This window comes from Lissotriton helveticus, chromosome 9 (genome assembly GCF_964261635.1).
Source record: "Lissotriton helveticus chromosome 9, aLisHel1.1, whole genome shotgun sequence".
Taxonomy (NCBI): domain Eukaryota; kingdom Metazoa; phylum Chordata; class Amphibia; order Caudata; family Salamandridae; genus Lissotriton; species Lissotriton helveticus.
Window position 1 is genome coordinate 1,247,068,823 of NC_136070.1, and position 18,553 is coordinate 1,247,087,375.

General features: G+C 40.1%; 2 long non-coding RNA genes across 2 annotated transcripts; both read right to left on the reverse strand.

The window, feature by feature from the left end:
* Positions 1–359: 359 nt before the first annotated feature.
* Positions 360–6,201, reverse strand: LOC144783468 (uncharacterized). The gene is made up of 3 exons (XR_013601447.1): positions 6,097–6,201; positions 1,991–2,026; positions 360–396 (listed from the first exon to the last, which is right to left on the reverse strand). It is a non-coding gene; the product is annotated as an uncharacterized LOC144783468 (long non-coding RNA).
* Positions 6,202–6,740: 539 nt separating this feature from the next.
* On the reverse strand, positions 6,741–12,659 carry LOC144783469 (uncharacterized). The gene is made up of 3 exons (XR_013601448.1): positions 12,615–12,659; positions 8,092–8,127; positions 6,741–6,777 (listed from the first exon to the last, which is right to left on the reverse strand). It is a non-coding gene; the product is annotated as an uncharacterized LOC144783469 (long non-coding RNA).
* Between the last annotated feature and the right edge of the window lie 5,894 nt (positions 12,660–18,553).

Consider the following 18,553-nt stretch of genomic DNA (forward strand, 5'->3'; position numbering starts at 1 on the left):
TGCAAAGAAGGAAAATAGTTGACGGCGAAGCATCCAACTTAAAGTACAAAAGATACATTCCTGTCTATGAAAATTCACAAACCAAGCAGCCTGTCTGCGGGCCTTTAACAAGGGCATCTCACCCCAGACTCAAGGCACATCAGACACTGGGCCTGCGCACATTTCTGCTGAGAAACAGCCACTTATTGTTTTATAGGCTTGGCAATATTGAGGGTGTCCATGTAGCCAAAAGCAGGCATTTTCCAACAAGTCCAACAATCATAGATGCAACTTGCCCTGTCCAGTGTTCGTTGCCAAGCTTCGACCGTAGTGAAGCTTGACGGTCTATTTACAGTAAACATGACGTGTCTCTGACTGTACCTGTTCACCCCTCGGTCCGGTCTCTCCTCTGTCTCCCTAAAATATCAAACAAGAAAAGATTAGAGAAGTTGAGAACACAGCGATACATATTCCTGTTGATTGGACATTTCTGTTTGACGAGCTATTGGAGCAACTGTTTGTGTGGGAAGGATCTGCATGTTTTTAAACCCGTTGGCTCAGTCGAACGTTCAGCTCCAGTGCTGAACGTTCGAAAAACAAGTGGGGCACCGTCGGCCAACGGACGTGCGCAGCACTACCAAGGTAGTGCACGCGACTACCGTTGGCCGACGGCAGCAGCCAACGGGTTAAAGAGCAATCTCGTGAATGATGTCACAATAGATCTCAAAACCCATGCTGACATCATCAAGGGAACATTCTAGAATGAGTATTGTAGGTGATTGCAAAAGATAGAGGACTGGATGAAGAGAGCAGTTTTTTTTCTATACATTGAATGGCCCCTTTAAAATCATTCATATAAAATAACCAAATAGTTTGGACAGTTTTTGCAGCAATATCCAAGAGGCATAAAGGGGTTTAGGGCCCAAGGTAGAACCTTCAGAAACATCTTAGCAGTCACATTACTGAGAAATCAGGCAGTCCATGTCTTGGGTGAACTTTCAAACATGTTTCATTGACCACTGTGGGGATTTCAAAGGTGTGGACGGGGGGCTGCTAGGGACAAAATAAGATTGGATCATAGCAGCTTCACTGTAGGAAGTGATCCAATTGCTCTACGAAGGGATATGGGTGGAGGTAAAGCCATCCAGAGTTAAAGCAGATCTCAGTGAATATCCTTACATTTAGACCTAAAGCCGGGTGTGGGTCGGCCTCCCTGGCTGTCGGCCTCTGTAGTGCTGAACATGGAGTGACATCTTAAGGATTTTTGAGGCCTAGGGAAAGGCATATATTTGTCCCCCCCATTTGGAACACTTTTAAATGTATTAGCTACTTCCAGCTAATTCAAGTACTCATAATGTCAAACAACACTGAATTCACTGAGACTCTGCACTCGTAAAGATACTACTCGTCGTAAATCCATTTGTGAATAGCAAACAATCGTAAACGTACAGAGAAGTATAAATTTACCGTTGTGAATCAGGCCCTGATGGACATTGATTGCAAAAACTGTCGTAACCAGTTATTTTAGAGTTGCATAATGTTAGATTTTACAATTGCTTTTACTATTGATGTGTATATTTGATGGCGATGTGTATTAACTGATTACATTTTAGGAAGGAAATATTAAAATTGGTACCATATGAGGCTTTTAACAAAACTTTGTCAACTTATAAATACGTGGTGAAAAATCCTGCAAAAAGCAGATTCTGTGGGAAAAATTGCAAATCCTACTTTTTGTCAGCTATTCTTCTTTTAGTGGAATAAATCACTAGCAAATGTTTTTGTGGAATACATTGTGACCGCAGGTGATGGTGTGCAAAGGAGCAAAACTTTGCAACTTCCTGAACATTCAAAGTTTGATATGTCTACCCTGGCTCTTAAGTGAAAGTCCTGCCCATCTCTATAGGGTGCAAGACCCCTGGAAAGGCCAACAATGTACAGGGTGGTCTTCCCAGTTACATTCCTTTAGACAGTTTCCCAATTGTCATGGTTTTGTTTTCCAATCCCTTACCTTTGTTCCTGAAGGGCCTGCTATGCCTGGGATACCCTAGAAAACAAACACACAAAAAACAATTACTCTCATGTATACCTCGAGCAGGTAACAGCTCCCATAGTTCACCGCTTGGTCTCTGAATTGGCTCTTTAGCACCCACATTTTATCTGTAGCCAGGCACATTAATGTTAACCCTGCTCCTTTACATCACACACATAACTCACAACCCAATGTCTTACAGAAAACACTAGACAACTGTTTACAAAAACCAAGTGCAGACATGACATATAGATTGGTCTCAATGTGCTTGTAACAGTTCATATTATTAAATAACAATTCACAAAAACTACCAGCACATCATATTAAACAAAACACTTTACACACCTTCAATGTGGTACTACTCAGGTAGCTATCAGTGGGACAATATATTCACCCAGATCATCACAACCCACCACTGCACAACAGTATATGTCTAAACAGAATTCAAGACACCCACTCAGTACAGGCCATGTAAGCCAGCAGATAAATGTCAGGGAACCAAAGCAACACACAATACAGCCAACTAACTCACTCGTGCAAACACTTTAGCCAATGCATACGTCAAAATAACATGGCTAGCAGTAGTCACCTGGCTCGCCTTCCAGCGATACCCTCCCATGTATAACATCACTAATATGTAACGCTGTCTGCTACTACCACTACAACTCACACACAGATGCCAATCTGTGATGGAGCCTTTGAAACCTGGCGAGAAGGGACAGAACAAAATGAGATTGCAGGTCTTACCGATGGCAGAATGGGGCACTGGTATGGGCTCAGAGCATGCAACATATAAATGCATTTATCACAGCATAGCATGTTTATCAAATATAGTATGACCCTAGCTGCTGCAGACAAATAGGGCTATGTTTCAATAAGAGTTGACCTAAGCGGCACTCGTTAAATGATATATGCAAGATTGTACTAATTGGGCTGCTCTTCTAAACTTACTCCAAAACTTGCAGCCTCTCCTTGCCTCTTTATTCCTCCTCTCTTTCGGGCAAATTAGATCTCCATTTGAGGTGACCATGTTTTATTTGCTGTAAATAAGCTAATATTTTAAATTGTATGTTAGCTTTTAGTATTACATTTAGAAACAGTGCTTGTGGGGTGAATATTCCTTCCAACTTCCTGTCTCCCAACCAGCTAGCCAGTATAACAGTTCCCAGCTGACAGAGAGTACTTCTTTTACCTCTATTACAGGTGCCATCTTGGTAGTAGGGAGTAGGTCACCCTTTGTATTTAGCACTCTAGTTTTCTCTGGGAACATGTGTAGAGCAGCTGTTGCCTATTTACAGTGGTGTTATCAGCGTGTATGAGACAAGACATTTGCACCTACTCAGGTGTGGGGCTGGCTGCTCTAAACAAATTTAGCTAGAAGCTACCTCCTTATCCAAAGAAAGCCATGTATGCTGAACTGGTCAGTTAGGGATTCCAGATCAGAATATATTCCCACAGTTTATTGTCTTCCTGAGGCTTGTCATCTCTTCTGTCTCTCACTTGTGTGTTACTCAGCCGAACATGGTGAGCACGTTTATTTATAGTCAGGCCTAGCTTAAGGAGAAATCAGAACATGACATTACACAGCTCTGATAAACATATAAATCACTGATATTGACTGCACTGATCATCCAGGTAGAGGTCTAGCAATGATCATCAGTTGTTAATTGTAACCTTCCTATTCCTTTAATTGTTTTGGCTGGGACACTTTTTAAGTAATATTACTCATTCTACTACTTTTTTATTCTAAAAGACGGTTGCTTATGGACATAAATGTGCCCCTTTGTTTTCAGTCTAATAATTTCCCTTCAATATTTGGGCCAATATTCCAGTTATTTTAGGTGTGGACAATTAGCTTGCTTTTGCCCGCTGCTAGTTTTGAAGCCATCATGTTTCCCTCTCTGTATGTTATGCTATGTTATGCAGATTTGTAGAGGGCACTATCACCCGCGAGTGTACCCTGGTGTTGAGCATGTGTGAGTCTAGCCAAACCCATGGCCTAATGGAACTACTCAAAAATCCAGGTCTTCAGCTTTTTGCAGAATTCAAGAAGGGAGAAGGAGACGCTTGTAAGCAGCAGGAGGTCGTGCCACGCTTTAGGAGAAGTAGGAGTAGATGTAGTAGAAGGCTCGACCACTGGAATCGGTTTTCTGTATGTGTGGTGTGTGTGCGAGTGGAGGTGTCTGGATGGTTTATGGAAACAGATGCAAGTGTTGAGGCATGCTGGGACAGTGTTATGTGGTGCCTTGAAAGTGTGGGGGAGGAGTTTGAATTGTGCTAGTTTGTGTACAAGTGTGTATGAGGTATCTTTGTATTGACCAGTTTGCAGCTAAGTTAGTTTCAGGACAACCGGGCCTTGGTTAGATGGCCGATGTATAATACTACTACTAATAATAATGATGATAATAATAATAATTATTATTATTAGTACAATTATTATTGATAATAATATTTATCATTGGTGCTACTACTACTACTACTAATTATATAAGTACTTCATAATTTGCAAGTCACAAACTCATATTGACTGAGTAATTCTGCAACTCCGGAGTTCTGATAATTCCTACTGCAGGATTAGAGGTGGCTATCCACCAACACTTACAATTGGCGGTAGTTTGTTTCTGCATTGGAGGACTCTGTTCATTTTCATCCAAATGCTGACAGTGAAACTCTATACTGGCTGGCACCTAACCTACTGTCCCCAATATATCACTTTGGAGCAAAGGGAAATGTATTCCAAAATGTGTGCACTCAAACCAAGTACCCACTGTCAAGGTACGGTCCTACTGGAACCAAAATGTTCCACATAAACAGCAATTGGTGCACTGACACATTAATACATTGACAATTATACAATCTGTATCCAGAATTTGTTCTTCAAGTCGTCTTTTATTGATCAGGAGTGTCAAACAACATATAGGGTAGACCAGCCAACGTGTTTCTTCCAAAGAGATGGACTTCTTCAGGGCAGAGGCAATATCGCTCAAACCGATGGGCCAATATATCTGTGATTTGGTCTATAAACTTACGGAGTATAAAGCCCAAAATTATGGGTAGACCAGCAACAACTATAGCACCATTTAGGAAATAAGCAAAAAGTGTTCATATCACATATATCAATTAGTTCAGCACGTGTTAACTGCCAAAATCGAGGATAGTCTGAACTCCACTCTATCGTGAGAGAAAACTGAGAGATGATGTCCATTTGGTGAGTTTTACTTTCTTTTTTAAGTTGATTGGCATACTGAGGCTTAATGCCTCACCAATGGAGTATGCCGATTTGAAGGTGCAGTGACCTTCTAGAGGTGACAGTGTATGGTATGTGATTTTAATATTGGTGTTTTAACAATCACATATTTTGATGTCAGACATTAATCTGTTTTTAGGATATACAATACTTTCCTTTTTTATGTGTTCATTATATAATCAACATCGATCAAGGATTCATCCGCTTGTCCACAAGATTGGCAAGACTCAACACTTGCTTTGGATCACTCCTCAAAATTCATAATAATTGGAAAACTTTGCAATTGGGAGGTCTGCCTCTAATTTCACTAAATAGTGAAATCCGCCATTATTGTACATAATGGAAATTACATGTAAATAATTTTAGTGGAGCTATTTGCATGTATTTTAGTAATCCTGAAAACTTAGGTTTAAGATAAGCGTCTGCCTCTAGACTCAGTTGCTGCTCTGCAGAAGCCCCCAGAGAAATAATAGCGCAAAAAGACCTTGGGGTGAATTACTTCTTGCTCACAAGAGCAAAAAGAAATAACCAAGATAGGCTGTCAGAAACCATTACATTGGCCAGCCAGCTATGAGATAGATGACGGGCAAGACTATATACCCCGAACACATGCCTTCTAAACGTATTGCTAGAATATACATTCCAATTTAAAAAAAGTTTATTCACAGCAATTAAAGCGAATGTCACCCCAAAGGAAGATACAATTTTCCTACATAACCCCATGCACCAGAAAAGGCTGAACTCAACCTATTTTGCCTTTGCCTGTAATGTATATCTACTCCCACCATATCATTCTGTTACTGATGCTGTGTGGAGTGTTGTGTTTGGTATCTCTCACCTGGCCAGGAGCTCCAACCTGTCCGGGAAGTCCAGGGACACCAGGAGATCCGACAGGTCCCACGAGCCCAGTTTCTCCACGCTCCCCTTTCGACCCATCTCGCCCCTGTTAATTAGAACAAAACAATTTTTCTTGATTTTTGTAATAAGACACAATTGAACAAAAATAGCTTTAATAAAGTAATTGAACTTTATTTTATGTACTATACCTACGTTTAACCCAAAATTGTAATTTAGTGTGCAAATGTTGTCAATGTTGGTGATATCAAGCTGTGGGTTCCAAGAAGTTAAAGGGTACAGGCAGATGCTACTTCCTTTTACAGCCATTATTAAAAATGAACTGCAACTATCTTGAATATTACCCATAAATGGTACATGAAACTTATATTTAGTTCTAAATATGATGGTTGTAATAGTTTCACCAAAATGGCTTTACTCCCAAAGTTTTTAGAACAAATTATTATTGTTCAACCAATTTTGTGAACAATCATCTTTTTTCCTTCTTATCATTTTCTACTAAAAGACCCAGTACAGTACTTCCCGACTGTATTTTCGTTAATCAAGTTAAAGGCAGCAAAATTAGGTGTCTCCCAAATTATATTGTTCAGTTTATCAAGTTGTTCGCTAAGAGTTCATTGTTACTTACATCTCTACCAGAGGTCCCTGGTTCCCCCTTTTCTCCCTAAAGATATACGCCAGGAGAAAAAAAGAGATGTTTTAGGCTTGATGAATTAACAAACACAAAAATAATCAAATGCAATCATATAAGCAGAAGAAGAAATAAATGCTAGCAGTGTTTCAAATGAGACATTCTAGCAATGCCAACTGAGTTGGGATCTCCTATGGGAAATCAACATTGTTTTGTAAAGGCCAGTACTAGAAAAATATAGATCATTTAGAAATAGAAGCTTGTGAAAAAAACTTTTTTCTCCCATAAGATCAATCAGCCAGTGTTTGATAGCAGGCTGGAGTGGAATGGAATGAGACATGTCTGATGTTTATCTTTCTATGGAGCACATACTAATGCAGGTTCTGTCTGGCTAGATAGCCATGTCTACCTAGTCAATCTTGTGCTCTCTGTCAATGCTCCCCCATGCCAGCTCGCCTTCTACAGGTCCGTGGTGCAACACATGATGTGCTGAGCAAGTGTCAAGTCAACAGAATGGCGCTTCTGTCTACTACTTAGCAGCAGTGAAGCGTGTCACGTGCAAGGAAGGGGCAATGTCTAGTGAAGGAATTCATTGCACTGAGCCCAGGATTTATTTGATGTCTAATACTTAATATATATATAATGTGATGGCCCCAGTATGTATTTGAGTATCTGTTAAATCACCAGGGATATGCATTTAGGACAGCTTGATGGGAATCTTATAAAATTCAAGGAATTAGGGGTGCTGCACTTAATTGGACCGAGGATTATTGGTCAATATGAGCAAGGCAGCGAATTATCGCATGACACCATGTCATTAGGACACCCGGGCTTCCTGTCAAGGGATTTTATCTAATAAGTCAATGAAGCTTAGAAGGCATAATCTTAGTAGGATAAATTGAGGTAACAGGGCTAATGACAGGAATTTGTAAAAGAAAAGCACAGGAAAATAATGAGTGTCTTAAAGCAACTCTCTGCAAACTAGAACAATCTGTTGGTAAGAACAGTGACTGCAGTGCTCCCCATCACATGCCCACTGCACATCTGTTTCGAGACACAGCGAACAGCTGCAGGGCCCAACCGCTTGCTGTAGACAGCCACATCTTGTTGTTAGGAAATAAGGAACAAGGGATGGTGAAAGTGTTGTTGTAGATTCAACTAAATAGAACCTAGGATGCATTACACATAATTCTGTACTTCACACAATGTTGCTGGGTCTAATATTGTGGCCCTGTCTATTGTGCCTTTCCACTTGGAACGCCATTACACAGGTAATGTTTTAGAATCTTGAAGCTTCTCTAGGCTGCTTATAGATTTAACGCAATGGTCCTCCGACTGGTACCGTACCTTCCTGCCGTCTTCTCCTGGGGTCCCCTCTTCACCCTGTAAAGAAGAAGAACAATTAAACCCTCAATGATGTAACTATGTCCTATGTGGAAGCAACCGGAACCACAACAACTCCAGAAACCAGGTAACCATATAAATGGGCCCTGCAAATAAGCAACACATTGTGCAGATTCAACCTGCCATTCAGTAGTAAAACACCACAAATACCCAATAGCTCACCATAAACCCGCGCTGCGCTTGTGCATGCGTGCCTTAGCTTGTATTTGCAGTGCTCCCGCTACACATCCTCAGACGCCCAAGGTGAAAGTTGTTTTGCTAAACTGAAATACTTTGTGTATTTGCACACATTGCGCATTTGCACACTAGCGCAAAACCACATCACAGCCACTCACTGTCACTCAAGAATAACATACGCCAACTGCCGGATTCCACATTGCACAAGTTATAACTGTGATGATGTTGATAACACAAGACTGTTTCAATGATCATTACTTTGTAGCATCTTTTACTTGGACAGGGCAACATTCATGGCCAAAATAGTGGATGTCACATGAGCAGGTTGCCCTTTAGTTACAACATCAATAAATAAAGACTGATCTTTGCTCACAGTATGGCAAATAGAATTGTGGTTTGCCTGACATTTAACAGCACATATTTAAAAAGGCTTAACATCTTTACATCTAAACTAGAACAGCGTAAGACATTATACATTTTAAAAATGTTTTGAAACCTCTTTGCACTGTTCAAAAAACTTCAAAACTGAAACTGTACAGCTGCTTAAAATGTACAGACTGAAAACTAAAGTTGAGCATACTTGCACAAGTTTAATGTTTGAAAAGGTTCAATATGTCACTTATTTTGTGGATTATTTTCTAATGACAGGAAAGTTAATGCTGCTAATGCCACACTTTCCAATTGTATCCATGTGGATGACAAAGTGCAAGGGAAGCTCGTCTTAAGTCTGTATTTAAAGCCTTATTTAGAGTTTGGCCAAAGTTAGACTCTGTTGAAATGCTATGGATATCCTGTCCACCGTAAAATAAGCACCAGAGGCTGTAATGTGCTTGTAATACGACGAATGGGACATCTACCACATTTGTAATGGAGTAGCCTGCTGTCCAGACTCGCTAAAAATGTAGTGAGCACCCCCCACCACCCACATTAAACCATGCCTCGAAGGCACCAAGGGAACAAATGTGAGAGAGGCCAACTGTCCCCACAAATGTTTAGTATAGGGATGTTGCTGTGGTAGGGTGTTATATTATTAAGAAAGTAGGCCAATTAAACTAGACGGTTTTGAAGGGACATTCATGAAATAGACTAGAGAAAATTAAAGTACAGCCGATGGGTTGAGGCTAACCTATTTTGAGGGTTTGGGATGGATTCCTTTCTTCCTCCCCAATTTTCTATATTTGCTTTTAATTTCTTCCCTACTTTTTCTTCTTTACACCATCTTATTTTTTCTTTGCTTTCTTACTGTCTCTCCATCTTACATCTGTCTCTCTTTTATTCCCAGTTTTCATAATTTCTCTTTCACTTCCCCGTCTCCATTGCTGTAGCAATTTAAGCCTAAAGGGAGATCCATGGAAGCAGACTATATAAATTCTCACACCACTCTCTCATTCTTTCATACCGGACTCTTATTAGGCCAGCTTCTATTCCCAATATATTTTCAGACTAGAATGTAGCGCTTACAGTGTTTTTATTAGTATAAAATGTTCTTGACATTTAAAATTTCGGAAACATTCTCGAAAAAACATACATAAAATATGATTTAATTAAACGTTTTTTAGATAAAGTTTGAACATTTCATTTCATATCACAAAAAAATATACTACATATACATTTCAGCAAAAGAAAAAACATTGCATAAAATCATAGACCACTGTAGTTACCCCTTCTCTCTAAGCAAATCTAATGCTCTTGTTCAACCTTAATTAGATCCAATAGCCCTATATGCTTCGTGTGGGGCACTCAGTACAGGAATTCCCATGTATCTACAGGTTCCCAGCCTTTTTTTGGATTCTTTTTTAGGCATAGGTGTCGACGCGTTTCGGTGGTGTAAACCATTGGATGTGGAGCCACCTTCTTCAGGACACTGTTTCTTATGGGGTCACTTCTTTATATTGATTAGATTATTTCTTTACCAGATCTAGTGATGTCTTATAGAACTAAACTCCCACGTGATTCTTGTGGTAAGGATGATATTCCCCAAGTGAATTATTCTATATATCTTATATAAGACAGTAGTGCAGGTATGGTTTCTTCTTTAAACCAAAGTGGCTATTCATATCTTCATGGAATTTATTGTTCTTCACCCCGTTTATCTCATATTATTCTGCTTGGGTTTTCGCTTGGGTTTTCGCGACCGTCTCACTTCGCTCTTCTTTTCTCGATAGATCCAGAAACGAAGAGCGAAGTGAGACGGTCGCGAATTCAAAGAAATTTTAAATGACCAGCATCATCGGGGCAAGGAATAAGATAAAGTAAAGCCCATAAGATATCAATGTGACCTTCTGCTCCGCAATATTAGCCCTGAAAACCCAAGCCTTATAATATGAGATAAACGGGGTGAAGAACAATAAATTCCATGAAGATATGAATAGCCACTTTGGTTTAAAGAAGAAACCATACCTGCACTACTGTCTTATATAAGATATATAGAAAAATTCACTTGGGGAATATCATCCTTACCACAAGAATCACGTGGGAGTTTCGTTCTATAAGACATCACTAGATCTGGTAAAGAAATAATCTAATCAATATAAAGAAGTAACCCCATAGGAAACAGTGTCCTGAAGAAGGTGGCACCACATCTAATGGTTTAAACCACGAAAACGCATCGACGCCTATGCCAAACAAAGAATCCAAAAAAAGCCTGGGAACCTGTAGATACATGGGAATTCCTGTACTGAGTGTCCCACACGAAACATATAGGGCTATTGGATCTAATTAAGGTTGAACAAGAGCATTAGAATTGCTTAGAGAGAAGGGGTAACTACAGTGGTCTATGATTGTATGCGATGTTTTTTCTTTTGCTGAAATGTATATGTAGCATATTTTTTTGTGATATGAAATGAAATGTTCAAACTATATCTGAAAAACTTTTAATTAAATCATATTTTATGTATGTTTTTTCGGGAATGTTTCCGAAATTTTAAATGTCAAGAACGTTTTATACTAATAAAAACACTGTAAGCGCTACATTCTAGTCTGAAAATATATTGGGAATAGAAGCTGGCCTAATAAGAGTCCGGTATGAAAGAATGAGAGAGTGGTGTGAGAATTTATATGGGCTGCTTCCAGGGATCTCCATTTAGGCTTAAATTGTCTCAAGTACCATTGCCAGCCCTCCAGACTCATTTTTTAGCTACATCATGTCATTCTTGTGCAATGTTATTTATGAGCCTCCTCTTAAACTCAGTACAGAGTTTGATTCTGACCCAGTTTTGTAGTTCTAAAAAAAATCTAATATCTTATTTATTAATTTAACTATAAACACTGCTCCCAGAAGCAGTGGCCCACTTTACAGAGAATGCCTATAGCAGCAAGAGCATCTCACAGACATGGTGGAATTCTCAGAAAAGTATGTAGTATCTAGGGGCCAGCTGAAATTAAATTACAGAACCTAATTGTGATGGGTAGGATGTATAAATTGTTAGTTATGCTTGCGTAATAGGTAGTATGCAGATTTTCTCTAGCCCCAATTTAGCTGCTTCTAAATGAAGTGATATAGAAACATTTGCCACACCTCCCATCCACCATGTTGTGCTCAGTTGTGTCCTGGGAAGAGATGACATTTGGAGAAGGAACTGGTGGAATGGCGTGCTGCACCTTCACATGTACACCGTTAGGTGGCAGTGGAGGTGACCTTGACAATTCTGCACAATGCTTGGCCACAAGAGGTGGAGGTATAGGGGAGTGCTTGAGTCTTTTTTTCATACAGGAGAGTTATGCTACATTTTTAGTAACTAAAATGATGCACAGATGTTATTTAAGTGCCAGATTGAGACAGAAAGTGGTGCAGTTTTGCAAGGTGAAATATAGCACATGTTAGGGCTGGCATTTAGCATGTGCAAACTGGGCCCACGCCCAGGGTGCCGACCTCCAGAGGGGAACTGGAGCTCCCTGCAGGAGTCTCTCAACAACGTTGGCTCAAAGTAAGTGTGTTTTTTTGAAGGCTGCTGGCACCATTGTCTGCTTTTTGTTGTTTTGCTGTACATGGCACTTTTTAATCTTGTCTACCTCCCCTTCCTGAAAATTTTTCAATCTGCATACAATTAAAGAGGAAGAGTGGGACTGGGTGTCAATTTAGTCTCCACCCAGGACGCTCTGTCATGGTTGTCTTCAGCGCGTTGTTTATGGCGGATAGAAACAATGTTCAGTGGTTAAACAAGAACTGCTGCTTTTGAATGCAGCGTAGAGCTTAAGGTTGAGGCCATTATGATACTCATTTTCTCTCACAATCTATCAATTAACAGCTATGTATACATTCCACAAACATACATTGAGAAAATACTTACATTTTTTCCATTCTGCCCTGGTTTTCCATCATCACCAGGTTTACCCTAAAAGAAATTTGAAAATAATTTTCATATCCCAGTGGAGGGATTTGCCATACCCAAAAATAACACAGTCATGCCAAGAAACATTTAAGAACGTTTGTCTCCTATAAATATAAGATAAACCCAAAAGTGTCATAAATTACAAAATTTACAGTATTTACATTATTTACATTGTGGATAACGCAAGAGGGAGGGATCAGATGGGGGATGCATTGAGTAAAGTAATCTCATCTGTGAACGTCTATTATTTATTTATTTATTTATAAAGATTTATATAGTGCGAACTTGACCCTAGAAGGGTATCAGAGCGCTTTACAAATAGTTCAATAAGTAGAAAATAGGTAACCAAGCAACAAACGCTGACATTGTCCGTTGCAAGTAATACCAGAGAAGCTGAGCTGTTGCTCAAACTAAGGAATGTACTTGGCACGCCGGGTGTAAGTGGATGTTGTACGGTCTCGTTGGGTCCTACAGTTGGGCATCCATATTGTTGGATGTAATGCCCTCACACACCCTTGCAGGTGTCATGCTTCATCATCTGGGTTGCTCCTCGTTGGGTCGGCGGTGCAATACCCAAAGGGCGACACCTGCAAATCATTACTGGTCAGAAATAACCCACCCAGACCCTGTGATTCCATGGGGTCCATGTATGCCATCCATGCCAAGTGCAATTCACCAAGTATTTCACAAATACTCACAGGTAGCCCTGGTGGTCCAACTGGTCCGATTGGTCCTGAAGGTCCCTGGTCTCCTCTCAGGCCGGGCAGCCCCTGTAACAAAAGTTGAGAAACATGCTAACATTTGGAAAGACAGGAAAATGCATTATTATAATAATCAGTCATAACAGCACCAGGAAGTTTCACTCTTCAGCAAAAACAGAAACTAACCACCTGGAGCATTCTCCATATGAGCAACAAAGGAAATGTGCTGAGACCTTTTGGATTATTTGCCTCTTCCTGGAGCTAGCACCATGAGGCCGCTGCCTTCCCTCCACAGAAGTACCCGCCTTATGAATATGCATGATCGCCTGATGATGATGGTGAACTATTGGCATTGCTCAATACCATCAATTAGAATGTGGGCCAAGAACTACGGGCCCGATTCACAAAAGTAATCTGAGGCAAAATCCTAATTTTATGACTTTCGGTATTCACTAAAGGAATTTAGTAGTAGTAGGAATCCTAACTTTACTACTACTAAATGCCTTTTGTGAATACAGAAAGTCGTAAAGTTAGGATTTTGTCTCAGTGTAGTAGTAGTGAAGTTAGGAATGCTAACTTTACTACTACCAAATGCCTTTTGTGAATACCGAAAGTCGTAAAGTTAGGATTTTGTCTCAGTTTAGCAGTAGTAAAGTTAGGAATCCTAACTGTACTACTACTAAATGCCTTTTGCAAATACTGAAAGTCATAAAATTAGGATTTTGTCTCAGATTACATTTGTGAATGGGGCGTACCAGTTTTTTAATCTATCACTTCTATGTCATAGAGAGGGCACATCATCTCCCAGAGGCCTTAAATGTATTGGGCCCGATTCACAGAACTAACTTAAGACAAAATCCTAAACTTACTACTTTTGGTATTCACAGAAGTAGGATTGTGTCTTAAGTTTGTCTTAAGACTGACTTAAGACAGACTTAAGACAGACTTAAGTTAGGATTTTGTCTTAAGTCTGTTTTAAGACAAACTTAAGACAAAATCCTAACTTCTGTGAATACCAAAAGTAGTAAATTTAGGATTTTGTCTTAAATTAGGTCTGTGAATCGGGCCCTACGAGTTTAGAACCTGGGATTATCACTCTGATGGTTCCACAACCCTTATTATAACCAAGCAAGCACATATTAAACGAATGGGCAATTTTACACCACTCATAAAACGAAAGGCCTGTCCTCCGCAGTCATAAAATTAAATTAAGCATGTAGTTTGTTAATAGCAAAAAATAGAAGATTTACACAAAAGTGTAAATTTAACTTTGTGAATCAGGCCCTGAGTGTTTAGCTGCTGATTGCGTCCCACTAGCTGTTATTTTCTTATAGACATATAGTATTATCATCAGAATTTGCTCCAGCACCAACTCCATATTGTAGAATAATGATTAATTTCAATATTGCTGGGTTTCCCACCTGGTGTTTTTTCTTAAGCCATGACGGAATTGATGTTTTCACACATCATTCTGAGTGCTACAGAATAACTGTGCGAAAAACGCAGTGTAGAATATTGTTTATGTAGTTATGAGGTTGCTTTTTGCTACAAAATCAAGGAGGCCGATTCACAGAACTAACACAAGACAAAATCCTAAACTTACAACTTTTGGTATTCACAGAAGTTAGGATTTTGTCTTAAGTTTGTCTTAAGACAAACTTAATACAGACTTAAGACAAAATCCTAACTTAAATCTGTCTTAAGTCTGTCTTAAGTTTGTCTTAAGTTTGTCTTTAGACAAACGTAAGACAAAATCCTAACTTCTGTGAATACCAAGAGTAGTAAGTTTAGGGTTTTGTCTTAAGTTAGTTCTGTGAATCAGGTCCTATGTGTTGTACTGTGCAATGGGCAATAGTAACTGAGCTCAGTCTTTGCAATCAGGTTTATTACAAGTTATGCCTCTTAGAATCATTTTTGGGCAACACAGTCCCATTTAGGTAGTGCTTGGAGGAAATGTGCATGCAACAAAATGGGTCTGACCGCTATATGCGCCAAATGTTTGATGAGCACAAAGTGTAAAACGTTGCACGAAAACAGTTTGCGCCTGATTTTACTTTTACCACACCATCGAAATTAAGGCAGTAAGTGACTTTGTATACCATCTGCAGACTATAAGGTCTATCCCGTAAGCTATTACTGTGCCTAAAGGCAATGCAGTTTGCAGCATATACCTTATAAACATTTAATACTTACGTCTCGTCCTGGATCACCCTGCTTTCCGGAGTCTCCCTAGGGAAAGGAAACAGAACATACAAAGGGTGTCAGAATCTCAAACTCTTAACATGATCTCAAGTTCTATAGACATATGCATTTATTTCAAAGTCATTTGATGAAGAGAAGGCAAGGATGGAGGTTAAGATTTAGCACAAGTCACTACGAAATAAATGCCAATACAACAAAAGTCTACATCTCTCAGACTGAAAGAGCTTTCCTTGTAATATTATGTATTTGGTCCAAGTAAATGACCATCTTTCAAATCCATTGACCACAGACTTTGGTACACTAGTCCCAAGCCCCATAGATGGTTGAAATGTGATATCAGCCAAAGAATTGGGCACTTAGATGGCTAGTCTTTGAAGAAAATCATCGAAACTCTTTGTACATTAGTTGATCTGTAGGAGTGGTCAGTGGTGGTGTTCGGTCCGAAATGGCCATATGTCAAGCTTCCCAGAAAATCTGACATGTGACCACCTCTTCCAGTTAGGAACACTTATTACCTCATTCACATATGTAAACTTATACATTTGTGTAAGTTTACTCTTTTTCCGTATTCACAAAACGGTAATTTAATAGTAACTGTACGACTCTGGAGACTTCGCAGTCGGGGCAAAGAACTCCCCACATGAAAAGATGGGGCTATCTTTTAATGTGCAGAGTTCTCTGCCCAGACTGCAGAGTCGCCAGAGACAAAAATATGAAATGAGTCATTACTATTAATTGATCATTTTGTGAATACTGAAAAAGAGTGAACTTGCACAAACGTGTACGTTTACCTATGGGAATAAGGCCCTAGTGCTGGTATTGGCATTCAACTTTACAATATGATCTTTCCCCCAATTTGTTTAGTACAATACTCACCCTCAGCCCTGGTACTCCGGGTTGTCCAGGTTTTCCATCCAAACCGTTGCGTCCGTCCACCCCGGGTGGGCCCCGATCGCCCTGTGATAGAAAGAGTAAGGAGATAAGGACCTGGGCTCAGGACAGACATGGGCATTGCAAGAGGTGGGTCACCAGGCTTCCATTGATTGTCCATGCTGCGTATGGACTGGCATCCAGAGATGTCAGGGGCTGCCAACAGATGATGTCTGACTCAGTTAATGAGCTTCATCCCACTGGGAATCTGGATGAGATTGCACAGGATCCGGTGGAATGAAGGACACCGCCTGGAGCCATGGTCTCGGTGAAGCTTCTGCGAGCCAAGTGGGCAAAACACATTCAACAGGGCGGGCACAAGGGAAGGTGATGGACAGGATAGTGCATGGAAAAACGTTTCGAGGATCATTTACAGAACAAGCAAGCTGGTACTATACATTAATGACATGGTTAAGGGGCCTACAACACAAGACATTGTTGCAATATTACCTGTAATAATAGACAGTCTGACTGGGAATCTTCAACTCAACAACAGAGACTTGTGGAAAAGAGCTGAAATCAGTGTTTTTTGCAAGCCAATGTGATAAACTTTGGATCAAGTGTAAAGGCATGCTGTTACCCAGCCCTAGTCATATACATGCATCCATGATTGTCTGGTCTATGCTAATAAACACTTAACCTCACACAATTCACTTACACCTCTCTGTACAGCCTCTTGGCAAATGTAGAGCTTTGCAAAACACAATCAATAAAACGAAACTTCCCTGAGAAGTATCGAGAACTAAAAATTATTAGTGACCCAACAACAGGGTCAGTGATAGCGCTAGAGGATGGAAGAAACTCTGCAGCATGGTATGGACAGAATCTAGCCACAAACCCTAGTATGTTATTGCTAAACAACTAGCCATAGGAAATGGACCAAAAACTGGTTATATACTTTGTAAACCTTAGGTTAGAATATGGGTTATTGTTGAGTTGATACAATGAAGTACTTTCATAGAATGTTAAGATTGGTTCAGCCAATCACAATGCTTAGAATTCTGGAACTAACAACCGATGTTTGCCTGTCTTCTAACTTCAGTGACAGTGCAAAGCAGGGAGTTGAAGTAGACAGGAATGAATGACACGTTTGTCTGCTTGTAGGGGCTGAGATTGAATGACAGATGCTGATGGCTGCTGAGTGTAACAGCTGTTAATTGCCCTCTGCTCCTATTGTACACCCTCACTTTCTGCTCACACTCCTACTTGTAACTAATAGCAGTTAACACATTCTGCAGAGGGTGTTGACCAATGGTAAGGCTCAAATGAAGGTTAAATCCCACAGGGGAGGGGTTAATAATGCCCCATTGTTGTGAGGAAACTGATTAATAACTATAATCCAGTAAAAGGAAACTGAAGAGTGGGATATTGTTGCTGTGCGGTTTGAGGGTATGATGTGAATGTTCAAGTGGGTGAAACGCTAAACATTTTCTCGACATGACACTGCAGACCACAAAGTCTGGTGAGTTGTCAGCCATAAAGTCTTTTAAGTTGTATCAACATTGTTGCAATAGAATGGTAGAATAGACAGTGTTGCATTTAGCATGTAGATAGGCCACAATAACTCAATTATCATCCTCCCCAGTAGCGGCAGGGCATGCAAGCAGTGCGTGTAGCAGTGTATACCCCTTACCTTCTCCCCTGCTGGACCTCTGTCTCCTGAGTCGCCCTGTGAAAGCCCAGAAAGAGTATGTTACAATAGTGCAGAGAGACAACATCAAAGCAGCAATATCTTGGGAACAGAAGCAGCCGTTGCAATGTGAAAAACACAAGAAGGCATTGCATGCACTTCAAGAGGAAATCAGACTCACGCGAGCTCCAGGTGGTCCTCTTGGTCCTTCAGTGCCCTGCAAAAAATACACAGTTTATCATATGAATGAAAAAGTGATGACATTATAGGGCAACAAAACTAAAAAAAACACTTTGTGATGACTAGGCCCATATAAAGTGTTTTAGCAAGATGGGACATGCAAGAAATGTCTACTATTCTGTAAATAAATGGTCATTTGACAGTCACTGCTCTCCAAGCATCAACCATTTTGCTTTGTGCAATTTCTAAATTGT